Genomic DNA, 13,243 nt, shown 5'->3' with positions numbered 1-13,243 from the left:
AAATAGGGCTGCTCACAATCTTATAGTTATAACATTTAACATGGTAAAACATTTAACATTTAACACAACATCATGAATACCCCTTAAATGTTATAAGTATAGCATTGTGAGCAGCCCTATTTGAAGGTATGTTAAATGGTAAATGGAGAAGAGCTCCTGGTGGATTTTCTGAGCAACTTGTTTAGTTACCTTTTCTTCCAAAACTTCATATTACTGTTTACTTCTAAGTTTTCGGGACCATCTAATTTAAATTAATGTTTGAAGTACCACCGATGGGTGGTTCCTTCCCAAGATTTTCAAGTGTATATGAACCATACAACATATTTACTTATTGTATTACTTTGTACAGTTGTAAATTATATTAAATAAATAAAATTAAAATGAAAAATATATTGAAGAAAGGGAATAAAAAATATAACATTAAAATAACAAAAATAAACAAATATGACTACCATGTATTTTCTGTCTCTCCTTTTATGATACTATAATGAGTAATAAAATTATCTATATAAACTGATATTAAAAAAAAAAATCTAGTAATTCCAGTAAATGAATAAGGATAAATGTTCTTGTTGACAAAATAAAATTTTATTTCCTATTAGGAAAGACAGGTCTGTAGTTTCATTGATAAATAACTGACTACACGACAATACCCCATAGTGACTCACGGCTTCATGGGCAGTCCAGTTCATAGGCTGCAATAAACATGAGTCAAGTAGTTACGCCATTTTACTACTATGTGAAGCTGTTTGAAGGAAAACCAGATCTGGAACAGGAAAACCTCAAACACGTTTTCACCATGAGCCATGGCAGAAAATGAGTTCCGTAACAACAAAGGAATGAATCACCGACATTAATTGGACTATTTAAAAATGACTTTTCCACGAATTTACTCTATGAGTTTGGGGATCGGCATCCTTTACAAAAAGGAAGAAACTACAATCTTTTCAAAATAAAGTCCTAAGGATCGCAGTTAATAATGCTCCTTGGGTCATAAGAAATAGCCAATTGCATCCGGAAATACAAAAAAATTACATGAAAAAACGGTTCATGAAGTTCCACTCCCAATTGCCGACAGTTAAAGGAGCAGTGACCTACAACCTGCGAAACCCAACCTCAACCCGAAGACTGAAGCCCAGGCTGCTGCAGGATATTCTGTTATAAATTCATTATTCACACTACCTCTAATTTACTTATTATTATTATTTATTTTTATTTTTTTCTCTTCTCTCGTCCCTTTTACAAATTAACTTGTTTCTTTTTACCATTAGAGGGCAATTGTTTGTTTTATTATGTCTACAAGAGTCATTATTTTTTGTTATAAATTTTACTTTTCTCTTTTATTAAGAAGCTTTATTCTTATCTGTTTATATTATCTTTTTTTTTTTAATTATAACATTGTATATAGTTAGGGGTGTCTTTGGTACGAGACTATACCCCCCCCCCATAACTGTTATATATATAATAATAATAATATAGTCCCACTAGGCCAATCTGGTATAAAATAAATAAATAAAAGGTCTTAATTTATCTCTTTTCTTTTCTTCGTCTTTTTATTTTTATTTATCATTTCAAAAATTAAAATCTGTATTGCTGAGACCCATGAAGGGTTAAGGGTACAGTAGTTTGTAAGGAAGTACTACTACTAAACCAACTGTTGTGCAACGAGGTGATTTAGTCAGAATTACGCTCGACAGCCAGATTTTTACCCAATTAAGGGTATCCACTTTATTATTCTTACTTTTATTTATTTAATTATTTATCTGTTCACATCTAATCATCTCGTGGAGGCCCCTCACCTCCAGATATTATAGTAAGAGTTTCACAGAACGATCTCAATACATCTATGTATTATATATATCTATAATTATATCACTAATATCTTCAAATACCCACGGTAGAAAAAGGTAGTACATATTTTGAATTATATCCTCATTCACATAATGTATTTAATAATACATGTCTATTTTATATTTTACAGGTTTTTTTGCACAAATAAAAGGGTGTTTAGACAAGGGCTTGTACACACGTTTGGGCTCAGTTGATATATTTATATAACCGATAAACATTTGTATTCTACGTCTTTTAATTAATTAAAGAATTTTCGTAATCTACAGATTAGTAATAAACTCTAGTTTAAGACTGGATATTAAAATTCTATTAATTGAGTGTAAATACATTCCAGAGTTTAAAATATGCAATATTAAAATCGAATTAATTAATGTTCCCGACTTTTGGAGAAATTTCCCAATTTAATAAAACACAAAATATTTAATGCAATTTATTTTACAAAATCGTATCAAAACAACCACTTTGAATTGACGATAGCAACGAATAAATAACTTTACAGAAAAACAAACGAACTGACTTAAAGAAGGTTCGTTAATCATCAACCATACCATCTTAAAAGTTTTCATAAAACGTAAAACTGTTAGCGAAAAGAAATCCATAATTTAAAAAGAATAAGGTTTCACGTCCTTAAACTGTGGAAACATATTTTATTCTTTCTGGGATATTATGCGGTCATATTTTCCTCATACCGCTTCATGTATCCCTAACCTCATTCATAAATCTGACCACATTCAATCACATATTATTTTAACAGTAATATAACTTATTTATAAATGGAAGCTAACATGACTTTAATGTCCATTTTATGTATTTATTCATTCATAAATCATCCTCATTCATACCTAAATCACACCATATTCAATCGAAAAATATTAGCATGTTTAATATGTAAATCCAACAAAAATGACTTAAATAAAATAAAACAAAAGCAAGCAAAATAATTTAGAGGGCCATCTTATGTATTAATTTTTTTAAGATTGATTCATAAATCATTCTCATTTTTACCTAAATTTCACCACATTCACAAAGTATTAACATATTTGATATATTACTTTAACAGAAATGACTTAAATAAAATAAAATAAAAATGACTTTGATGACTATTTTATTTGCTTATTTATGTAAGATTGATTAATAAATCATCCTCATTCATACCTAAATCTCACCACATTCAATCGCCAAAGTAGTAACATATTTGATATATTATTCAAACAGAAATAAATTTAATAAAAAAAGTAAAGTTTTATTGAAAAAAAATAATAAAAATAAATTATGTAGAAGATGGTCAGGGTTGCTGTCCAAAGATAAACAAAAATAGTTAACAACTATTCATTTTCCTACGTTTCGCCTCACTTTTTAGAGCTTCACCAGGGCTGTTCAAGTTGATAGCTTTAGTGACTTTCTTAATGAAAATTACTAAAGCTACCAACAGCTTATATTTTATTTTATTTAAGTAATTTCTGTTAGAGTAATATATCAAACACGTTAATACTTTACAATTAAATGTGGTGAGATTTAGGTATTAATGGATTTCGTAGAGCTTCATCGGGGATATTGATAGCTTTAGTGATTTTCATTAAGAAAGTCACTAAAGCTATCAACATGAACAGCCCCGTGGTGTGTTCCACAAAGTGGGGCGAAACACTGGAAAATAAATTGTTGTTAACTATTTTTGTTTATCTTTGGACAGCAACCCTGACCATCTTCTTCATAATTTGAAATTATACGGTTAACTATTTATATATATAATAAAAATAATTCATAAATAATACTGTTTTTGCACTAGTAATCCACTATACAAACACTTCGGAAGGAAAAAAAAAACTAGATACGAGATAGCAAAACTAGAACAGAAATAATATTTCAATGCCTCTTCAAAATGAAACCAGTTTCGCAAAGTTGGGTGAAATGAAGCAACTTCTATAAAATCTTTAAGATTTTAATGAGGTGTAGATAGTTGACCGTAGATTAATGATTGGAGAAGTTTGTCGGGGGGTGCGGTCAGCAAGGAACAACATAAATAAACAAAACCATATTTATTTATTTTATGCCGACGTTTCGACCTGAGTTTCAGGTCTTCATCATGGGTTGTGGCGTAGAAGGTAGGCTTGCAACTGAAGATTTTACCTCGAAAATTAACTACGCTAATAAAGGGACATTTTTCAACACATTAGTACCCATCTTGTAGGATATTAGTCTTAGATCCCATAAAAATGGAGACAAAAATTGTGAAATCTTCATTTACAGAGATAAATAATGATTTGTTTGAAAAAAGGTGGTTTTCCCGGAAAACCTTTTTTTTTAAAAAAAATCATACCTGGAGAACGGATTTATGTAGGAAGTTTTTTTTTTGTTTTTTTTTTTAAATTATTTATTTATTGTAATTTACAAATGTACAAAATAATACAATAGGTAAATATGTAGTATATTTCATATACACTTGAAAATCTTGGGAAGGAACCACCCATTGGTGGTACTTCAAACATTAATATAAACTAGAAGGTCCCGTGGCCATCTTCTTTTCATACGCCTCGGAGGATTACCAGAGATTGTTAAGGATGAAAGATTAAGAATTAATGGGTTAGGATGGTTAAGGAGTTTGGAATAAAAAGACGCATATCTGTTTTGGGTCAAATCTGCAACGAATGGGATGTTAAGGTCTTTATGAATGAGTTTATTTGTGACGTAATTGTAGGAAGTTAAGGGTTTTTTTTTTCGTTGGTGTACGTCACATTGGTTTATACCATACAGCAAAAAATTAATTGCGTATCCTATATTTGTTACTGCTATAAATTATTAAGTAAAATAAGTGTGATTTACTAATATACTATACATTAACTATATCTGTTTTACATTTTTGATTAAAGATTTCAAATATTTATGGATATAACATATTTTTGTAAAGTCAGTTACTTTAAATATAGCAATTATAAATAGTATTTTGATTTGTATCTAGATCTTTGAACAATATCTTTCGTTGTTTTTGTATGCCGGATATTCGAGTATAATATGTTTAAGGGTCTCGTTACCGCTACAAGTTCCAGTCATGCCTGTTTTATGGAAATAGCTATTGCAAATTCCAGGATTCGTCATATTATAAGTGTGAATGATGTCTTTCCCCTTGTTTCCTTGTGAGAACCAAGGTTTCATGAGCCATCATAACTAACTACCCCTCATTGGAGTAAGTGATATTTCTTTCCAAAAAAAAATCCTGAATAATTGAAGTAATGTCATCACGGTTAATGATATGAGCGCCAGAAACAGCAGGATGACGTCCGAAGGGTAGAGCAAAACGTAGATAGGAGGATCATTGTATTAGTGCAGATCTAGGTTAAGTATTATTATTATTTTTAATAATATAGGACCGGAATCAGACATGCCTCTGGAGGTCAGCTTTGAACGGAAGCACTATTTTTCTCATAAGAGCCATTTAAATGGTTGTTTTTATTGTTTAGTCCATTTCCTTTATTTTTTGCAATGTGTTAATTAACTTATTCAAGGCTCTTATATTTTTAGTTACGAAAACAAAAACAAATTGCGATAAAATAATTAATTAAAAAAATGAAGAAATAAAAAAAAATAATCATAATATTACAGAAAAGATTCCGTGTAAGGAATTGATTTGTTTTATCACTCTATCCGGAGGATTTGATGTACATTAATTTAAAAAAAAAAAAAATTTCTAACTTGGGCAAATTTAATTCAATTTCTCAAACAAATAGAATTTTGAGAAAGAAATTTTAAAACAAATTTGATGCGCCTTCGATTATTTCGTACGCGCCTGACCCATTATTTTATTACCCGCAATTCTCCACTTTTCACAAATATCACAATAATTTCCCTTGAAATATATTCTATATATAGGTAAAAGTGAAAGTAAAAATATATTTTTAAGAAGTAATTCATGATGTTTTTATGAATCGAAAAAATTGTCTCTAGCAAAGACTAGAAGTTTGCTACCTTTCAAATATTAAATAAATAATGATTTTAAACAGTATACTGTTTAATTCTGTTCTTGACCCAAACTTGTTTGGAAAATAATCTAAAGAGACCTGAAGTCGCCACTATGTTAAATACGGCCCTCAAGTAACCAAGCAACCAGGTAAACATAGAACTGATAAGACTACACTGCAGTGCTTCTTAACTCAGCTACCGATAGAGCTTCTAATCGCCAACAATCTACATAAGTACCCAAAGACTAACAATGCTGTTAGTTTTGTATAATTAAGTCTATTTTATCCAGCGGACAGGACATAATAAAAAAATGAGTAAAATAGTCGGTAAAGATACACTAATAAACAAAATTTGCCGTGCCGACGTTTCGACCTGAATTTCAGGCCTTCATCTGGATTGAAAAACAAAACGAGATTATAACCTTAATTAGATAGTAGATGATATTAATAGAAGATAAAGTCTAATATTGTATAGCTAAGAATATACAAAATAAATGATAAAAATATTATTAAAAACGGGCAGTGTTCATGTAAATAGATGGTTACACTCTTAGTATTTAATAATTTTTTTTATCAATTATTTTGAATAATTCTTACCTCTACAATATTATACTTCCCCTTCTATTAATATAAACTACTGTACAATTAATTTATTGTTATATATATTTTTAAGTTTGCTTTAATTTTATTTTTATGTTTCTGTACTTAAGGTTATTTCTAATTTGTTTTTTTTAGCCCTGATGAAGGGAATTCAGGTCGAAACGTCGGCACAACAAAAAAAAAGTCAACAATGTGGGCCGAAACATCCGCAAATAAATAGTTGTTAACTTATTTTGTTTTCTTTTGAATGCACAGCCGACCATCGCCTTCATATTTTAAAAAATACGGTAAATCATATATACATATAAGATGAATTTAATAGCTTTAATTGGTAACACAAGGGGCATTCATGATGTGTTAAATATAATAAGTTTTAACATGCTAAATGATATAAATATAGGACTGTGACCAGTCCAATTTAAAGTCCATGTTATATGCTACGTGGAGAGGAGCTCCTAGCGGATTTTCTAGGCAACTGTGTAACCTTTTTTTTTTCAAAACCCTTAAAAATTTCATTGTTTTTATTCATTACTTTATTAGAGTTTCAAGAACGCCCAAAACAAGTATTTTTCGTGACGTCAATCTCCATTAACAGACTCTCAACCATGTTAGTTATATCATGTTAACATGCTAAAAGAAGGAAATATTTCCCCATTTAACAGACTTTAACATATTAAACTAAAGATCACGAATATCCTAATAATAGGGGTATGTTATGTTATGTTATGTTAAATGTGAAATGATTGTAAGCAGCCCTATTTAAAGTCATGTTAAATGTTAAATGCATAAGAGCTCATAGCGGATTTTCCGAGCAACTTCTTTTATAACCTTTCCTTCCTAAACTCCATGTTATTGTTTACTCATAAGTTTTGATTAAAGTAATTTATGACAAGATGCCTAAATTAATTGAAAAGTGGACGTTGTGGTAAGTTTGGCGTTATTATCCATTTAACAAACCTAGTAGCAGACTCTTAACCATGTTATAAGTTATGTCGTTTTAACATGCTAAAATAAGGATATTTTCCCTCCATTTAACACACTTTAACATGTCAAACTAAAGATGATGAATGCCCCAATAATAGGTTCAGAATCAGTATATTTCAATAATGAGTAGTTTTGGTTTCCCCTGAACCAAATTAGGTTTGAACTGTCTTCCGAAAATTCGGTAACGGTGACTTATGGGTTTTTTTAAATCACCGTTTCTAATATATACGACCTTGGATAGAGAAGTAGCTATTCAATACTATGCCAGATGGTGCCAGGCATGAAATGAACTGGCTACTTATTCAGTCACACGAACGTTTCCTAAGATCCGACAGATATGTTGCGACTCGTTATTGTTACATATATTGTTACCTGATCTCTGCACAGTCGTCGGGCAGATCTTCCGACAAGGGAGACATCGCAACGAGGCCTCGTTCAGGATCTAGTATGGCCAGGTGAGTCAAGGCTGTTGACTGGTTGCCATAACCACCGCAGTCGTTCCGTGAGCCAGCCTTCGAGCGGCTAGCTAACTCGTGTTGGAATAGATCGGATCAAGGAGTTCATCGGGTTATAGAACTTCTCATGGCAATGCTCAACTGATTATGTGTGGAAATGGATACTAGGTCAGGTATGTTATGTGCATAATTTAATAACGAGGATTAATTTAATTAAGTTATTATAATACTACTTAAATATTTAATAAACGAGGTTAATCTTTCTTTCATTAGAATTATTTTTATCATGTTTATTCGTATACAATAGAACATGTTTTGGTTAAATACACAGCTTGTGAACAAAGATATGCAGTTTTATATATTCAACATTACATATGCACCAACCTAACATATCGTGTACATATTTTTATCTATGGAAACAGAAATTAAATGTAATAAAATTATCAATTACTTTCAAGAAAATTATAATATTATTGAAAGGACTGACCCCTATTAAGAAGTTATTTGTTTCAACACTCGATCCCTGAGAATTTATGTTCCTTAATGTTTTTAAAAAATATTTTTGACATATTAAATTAAATTTCTTTAAAAAAAAAAACTGTATAAGATAATAATAATTTCATATTATCATCATCACATATTATTATTATTATTATTATTGCGATCGGGACAGAACAAACTTTTTTAATTTCCTAGCCTAAACTTTACTGCTGTTACTATTTCTCTACTTTTCTCCCTAAGTTAATAATAAAATTTATTCATAGTTCATATTTATACATTTTTTATTACGGATAACAATACGAAATGGTTGATCATTTCAAATAAAAAAAATTAAAAATACTTTAGAGGAAGATGTTTTGAAAATTCGGCATTTAAGCCCTGTCATGAAATAGTTTTCAAAGAGGATAAACCTATCTGATTTAAAGACCAATAAATTTATTATTGATTTAACGAATTTAATAAAAATTGTTAACGAACCTTCATATCCGTCCAATTTGGGGGTGTGACATAGCCAGTAAAGCGGGACACCCCATTAATACGTTAATGTATAAAAAAAAATTCTCCGATATTAATTTAACTCATACATTATGTAAACATTACAATACAACACAGTACTTAATCAATAAGTGATGTATATATTAATATAAGCGTAAAAAAAAAAGCCGTCACACTTATTTATTTTTTTTGTTAATTAGAATTCTTTCAGGGAGATAGAATATTAATAAAAAAAAAATTAGATTTTATATATTGCTTTCATTTTTTGGTTTTCTAAGAATATAATTTTTTTTTTAAGCCCATTGATGATAATAACTCTCTCTCGTTAGTAGTTAGATAATAACTCTTAATCTTTTTTTCCTCCATCTCATCACATAATGAAATTTCATTACTTAAAACAATTTTAACAATACATAATTTAAAAATATTTATATTTTTTTCATGGAACAAAAGAGCTGAAATTCAGTATAGGATTGTTTTTAGACCATTAGTACCAAAACGTTTTTCGTAACGGTTGTTGGCCTAAAAAAATTCGTTAAAAAAGAGCCCAAAGAGGAGAAATAAGTTAATTATTTCAGCCCAATTTTTTATTACTGTAATGAAAACTATGCATAATTACTAGTGAAAATTGATGAGTCTACCAAGTATTGTGAGGGAGAAAAAAAAAATTAATATTATTTAACCTTTTGAAGAAGCAAAAGGTTAAATAATATTATCAGTCTTCACAATCTTCCCTCTACGCCACAACCCTTGATGAAGACCTGAAACTCAGGTCGAAACGCCGGCATAAAATAAATAAATATGGTTTTGTTTATTTATGTTGTTCTTTGCTGACCGCACCCCCCAACAAACTTCTTCAAGGGTTAAATAATATTAATTTTTCTTTCGGAGCTTCATCATAAAAACTACATATAATAATATAAAACCTTATGAAATATCATTTAAAGTATAGTACATTTCCTAAAATATGAGCCCTAAATAGTTCTCGAGATAAAGTTTTTTAAAACATCATAATATAAATTATTCAAAGAATCAGTAATTTTGGAAAAACTATATCTCAGGAATTATTAGACGTACTGATGTCAATTAGAACTCAAATTAAAGCTAGTTTAATGTGCTATAAAGTAGTTTATAATGTATATAGTATAGTTTTTATATTTGACCAAAAAAATTCACAAATTGTTGAGTTCTAGTTGTTAAGATTTTTAGTTTTAATTTATGGAAAAATTTAATTCAAAAAAGTATATTAGCCTAAGAGATGCCAGCCATAACTCATATTAAAGCTAGTTTAACGTAATATTATGTATTTGATGATGTTTATCTTCGTAGTTTTTATAATATTTGCTAAAATAAATTGATTTCTATTTGTTCGGAAAAAATTTCATATCATAAAAACTAATTACTACTTCATAGTAATTTCGACGGCTTTGATTTGATTGCTGTCAGACATCTGTACGTATGGTCCTTGAGATATATTTTTCATAAATCAAAACTTTTGTTCTAACAACCAGAAATCAACATTTTGTGAATTTATTTTGTCAAATATTATGAAAACTACTACTCCTGTGAAGATTAACGTCATAAACTACTAAAAACTACCTTTGATTTGAATGCTAATAAACATATGTACGTCGAATTGTTTTTGAGATATCAATTTCTCAAATTAAATTCACTAACTTCCGATTTTTCAGAACCTCTTTTATGAAATGTTTTATAGTAATAGATTTCTCAAAATAGATTCACTAACTACTGATATTTCAGTACATTTTTATGAAATGTTGCTTTTTAAAAAGCTATATGTCGAGAACTATTGAACGTAAATAGCTTTATTAGGTCTCATATTTTAGCAAATTTAATCTTCATTAAATGATGTCGTATCAGGTTTTTTAGTGTTGTTGATAATTTTAAAGATGTGGAGCTCCGAACTAAAAATTTAATGTTTTGAAATATCCGCCATTTTGTATTATCATATACTTGGCAGACTCATCAATTTTGACTAGTAATTATACATAGTTTCCATTAAGTAATCAAACATTGGGGTGAAATAACTGCCTTTTTTCTCCTCTTGGGCTCTTGTACTATAAGCCGGTTGCTTCATTCAGTACAAAAGTATCGGGAGCCAAAACTTGAGTTTCATACGAAAAAAAAATAGGTTCTTTACTTTTTAAATATTTTTTTTATTTATAACTATTAAAATAAGAAATAAGTTATCTATACAAGGAATTAAAAAAAAAAATCATTGGATATTAGATTTCCTTTTCCTATTGCATAAATTACAAGAACGTTTCAATCATATAAATAAAATTTTAGATACAACCAAAATCACAAAATAAACATAAATTTTGGTCATGTTTATAAAATACAGTCAGAATATTAATCTTTCGTAACTGTAAATCATCACAAACAAGGCACAATCTTTCATCAATCGATTTGAGTCTTGTCAAATTAAATTCACTAACTTCCCATTTTTCAGAGTATTTCTTATGAAATGTTGCTTTTTAATAAGCTATATCTCGGGAACTGTTGAACTTAAATAGTAAATAATATTAAAGTTCATATTTTAGCAAATTCACTCTACTTTAAATAATGTTCTATTAGGTTTTATAGTGTTAATAATTTGTAAGGTATTTATCTCCAGATGAAAAATTAATGTTTTTTTAAGGTTTGGAAACAGCAGCCATTTTTTATTCCCCCTACCTATACTTGGCAGACTCAACAATTTTTACTACTAATTATACATAGTTTTCAATAAAGTAATCAAAAACTGGGGTGAGATAACTGCCATCTCCTCTTGGGCTCTTGTATTGAGTTATACGGTTGAAAACTTGAACATGAATTGAGTTGGTATTATAGAAGTAGGGGGTCCCAACTTTTCTCTCTCCAACCACCATTTTATTTTTGAGGTGGCGAAGTATAAATGAAAAGATAAAAAACTTTATATATGTTGGAAACAAAAAGGAATAATACTTAGTTATGGAACTCAGCTGCTTACACCGTTTTCCTGTTGTTCTTGATTATACAGATCGATAGCTTTTTTCTAAGAATTCTTTGCACAAGGTAAAAAATGTTGTTTCCAGGAAACGCGTGATGAAAAAGAATATCAAAATAAATCTTGAGTAACTTCATGTCTCTTTCATACTTTCTCTATTCCAAGATAATACAAGATTATAAAAACATCATTTAAGTTATTAATTATGACGAGTTATATAAATATTTCTGAGTTTTAAATATTTTATTTTTTGTTAAAGTCATGTGACGTCAACTCCTAAACTGTCGTTTCTAATCGTATATCAGGGTTTGATTCAGAATAAAAAAATACGTAGCAATTATCTTTGTGGGGTTATTAGTTTAATTTTACTTGTATTTTTTTTTATTTGCATTTTTATATTTTATGAGCAAAATTATCGTTCTTATTTTATTATTAGTATGTTTTTTAGTATAGAATTATTTCTTTTTATTATTGATAACTAAAAACATATTTAATGAATCTGTCCAAATGTTCCTAACTTTGGAGAAAAAAAACTTTAACAGCTCTATAGGTATATGTATGTATATATATTTACATTTCATGAATGTTAAATTTGTTATATAATCAATATTGAAAAACAAGGAATAATTTTGATAGTAGTTTTCATAATATTTCCTAAAATAAAGTGATTTATAGTTGTTCCGAAAATAAATTTGATTTATGAAAAACTTCATTTCGAAAACCATTTACAACAACGTACAAATGTCTGCCTGCGCCAAATTAAAGCTAGTTAAATTTACTACAAAATAGTTGATTATTTATTTATAATCTTAAAATTCTTTCTTGAGACTGGCAAATTTTTTACTAAATAATTCAAAAACACTATCCAAATTATAGTCTCAAAACATTTATTACATTTACACGTCCAACGTTTCGGCCAATTCGGCCATCTTCAGGGACAATCTTAATTTACTATGAGACATATCATTTAACCATTTTAAAAAACTCCATACAGGCTATTCTGCTCAGGTCAAAACATTTATATCTATTATGTCAAAAATACATTAAAAATCACTCTTAAGTGTATAAAATAGTGGTAAAAGAGAAATAGTTAGACTGTGATTTTTAATGTATTTTTGACATAATAGATATAAATGTTTAGACCTGGGCAGAATAGCCTGTATGGAGTTTTTTAAAATGATTAAATGATATGTCTCATAGTAAATTAAGATTGTCCCTCAAGATGGCCGAAACGTTGGACGTGTAGATGAAATAAATGTTTTGAGACTATAATTTGGATAGTGTTTTTGAATTATTTAGTAAAATAGTTGATTATGTTTATAGGAGTAGTAGATTTTATGATATTTGACAAAACAAACACAAAATGTTAAATGTTCGTATAAATTGTTGGATTTTTGAAAAAATATATCTCTAGA

General features: G+C 28.8%; 1 protein-coding gene and 1 long non-coding RNA gene across 5 annotated transcripts in view; one reads left to right on the top strand and one right to left on the bottom strand.

Annotated features, from left to right (window-relative positions):
• The window catches only part of Gdap2 (ganglioside induced differentiation associated protein 2), a 96,613-nt gene that overhangs the window by 32,926 nt on the left and 50,444 nt on the right, over nucleotides 1-13,243 (bottom strand). The window lies entirely within an intron of this gene.
• LOC106681579 (uncharacterized) overlaps nucleotides 7,796-13,243 on the top strand; it is a 50,648-nt gene continuing 45,200 nt past the window's right edge. The window contains exon 1 of one of the 3 annotated variants that reach the window (XR_001343273.3): nucleotides 7,796-8,016. This is a non-coding gene — a long non-coding RNA (uncharacterized lncRNA). The remainder of the gene's footprint in view (nucleotides 8,017-13,243) is intronic. The other 2 variants (XR_001343272.3, XR_002945723.2) reach the window with 2 other exon arrangements.

This window comes from Halyomorpha halys, unplaced genomic scaffold (genome assembly GCF_000696795.3).
Source record: "Halyomorpha halys isolate HHAL.00 unplaced genomic scaffold, Hhal_1.1 Scaffold349.1, whole genome shotgun sequence".
Classification (NCBI taxonomy): domain Eukaryota; kingdom Metazoa; phylum Arthropoda; class Insecta; order Hemiptera; family Pentatomidae; genus Halyomorpha; species Halyomorpha halys.
Note: the sequence above shows the minus strand (reverse complement) of the source record. Positions and strands in the feature narration are given on the sequence as shown.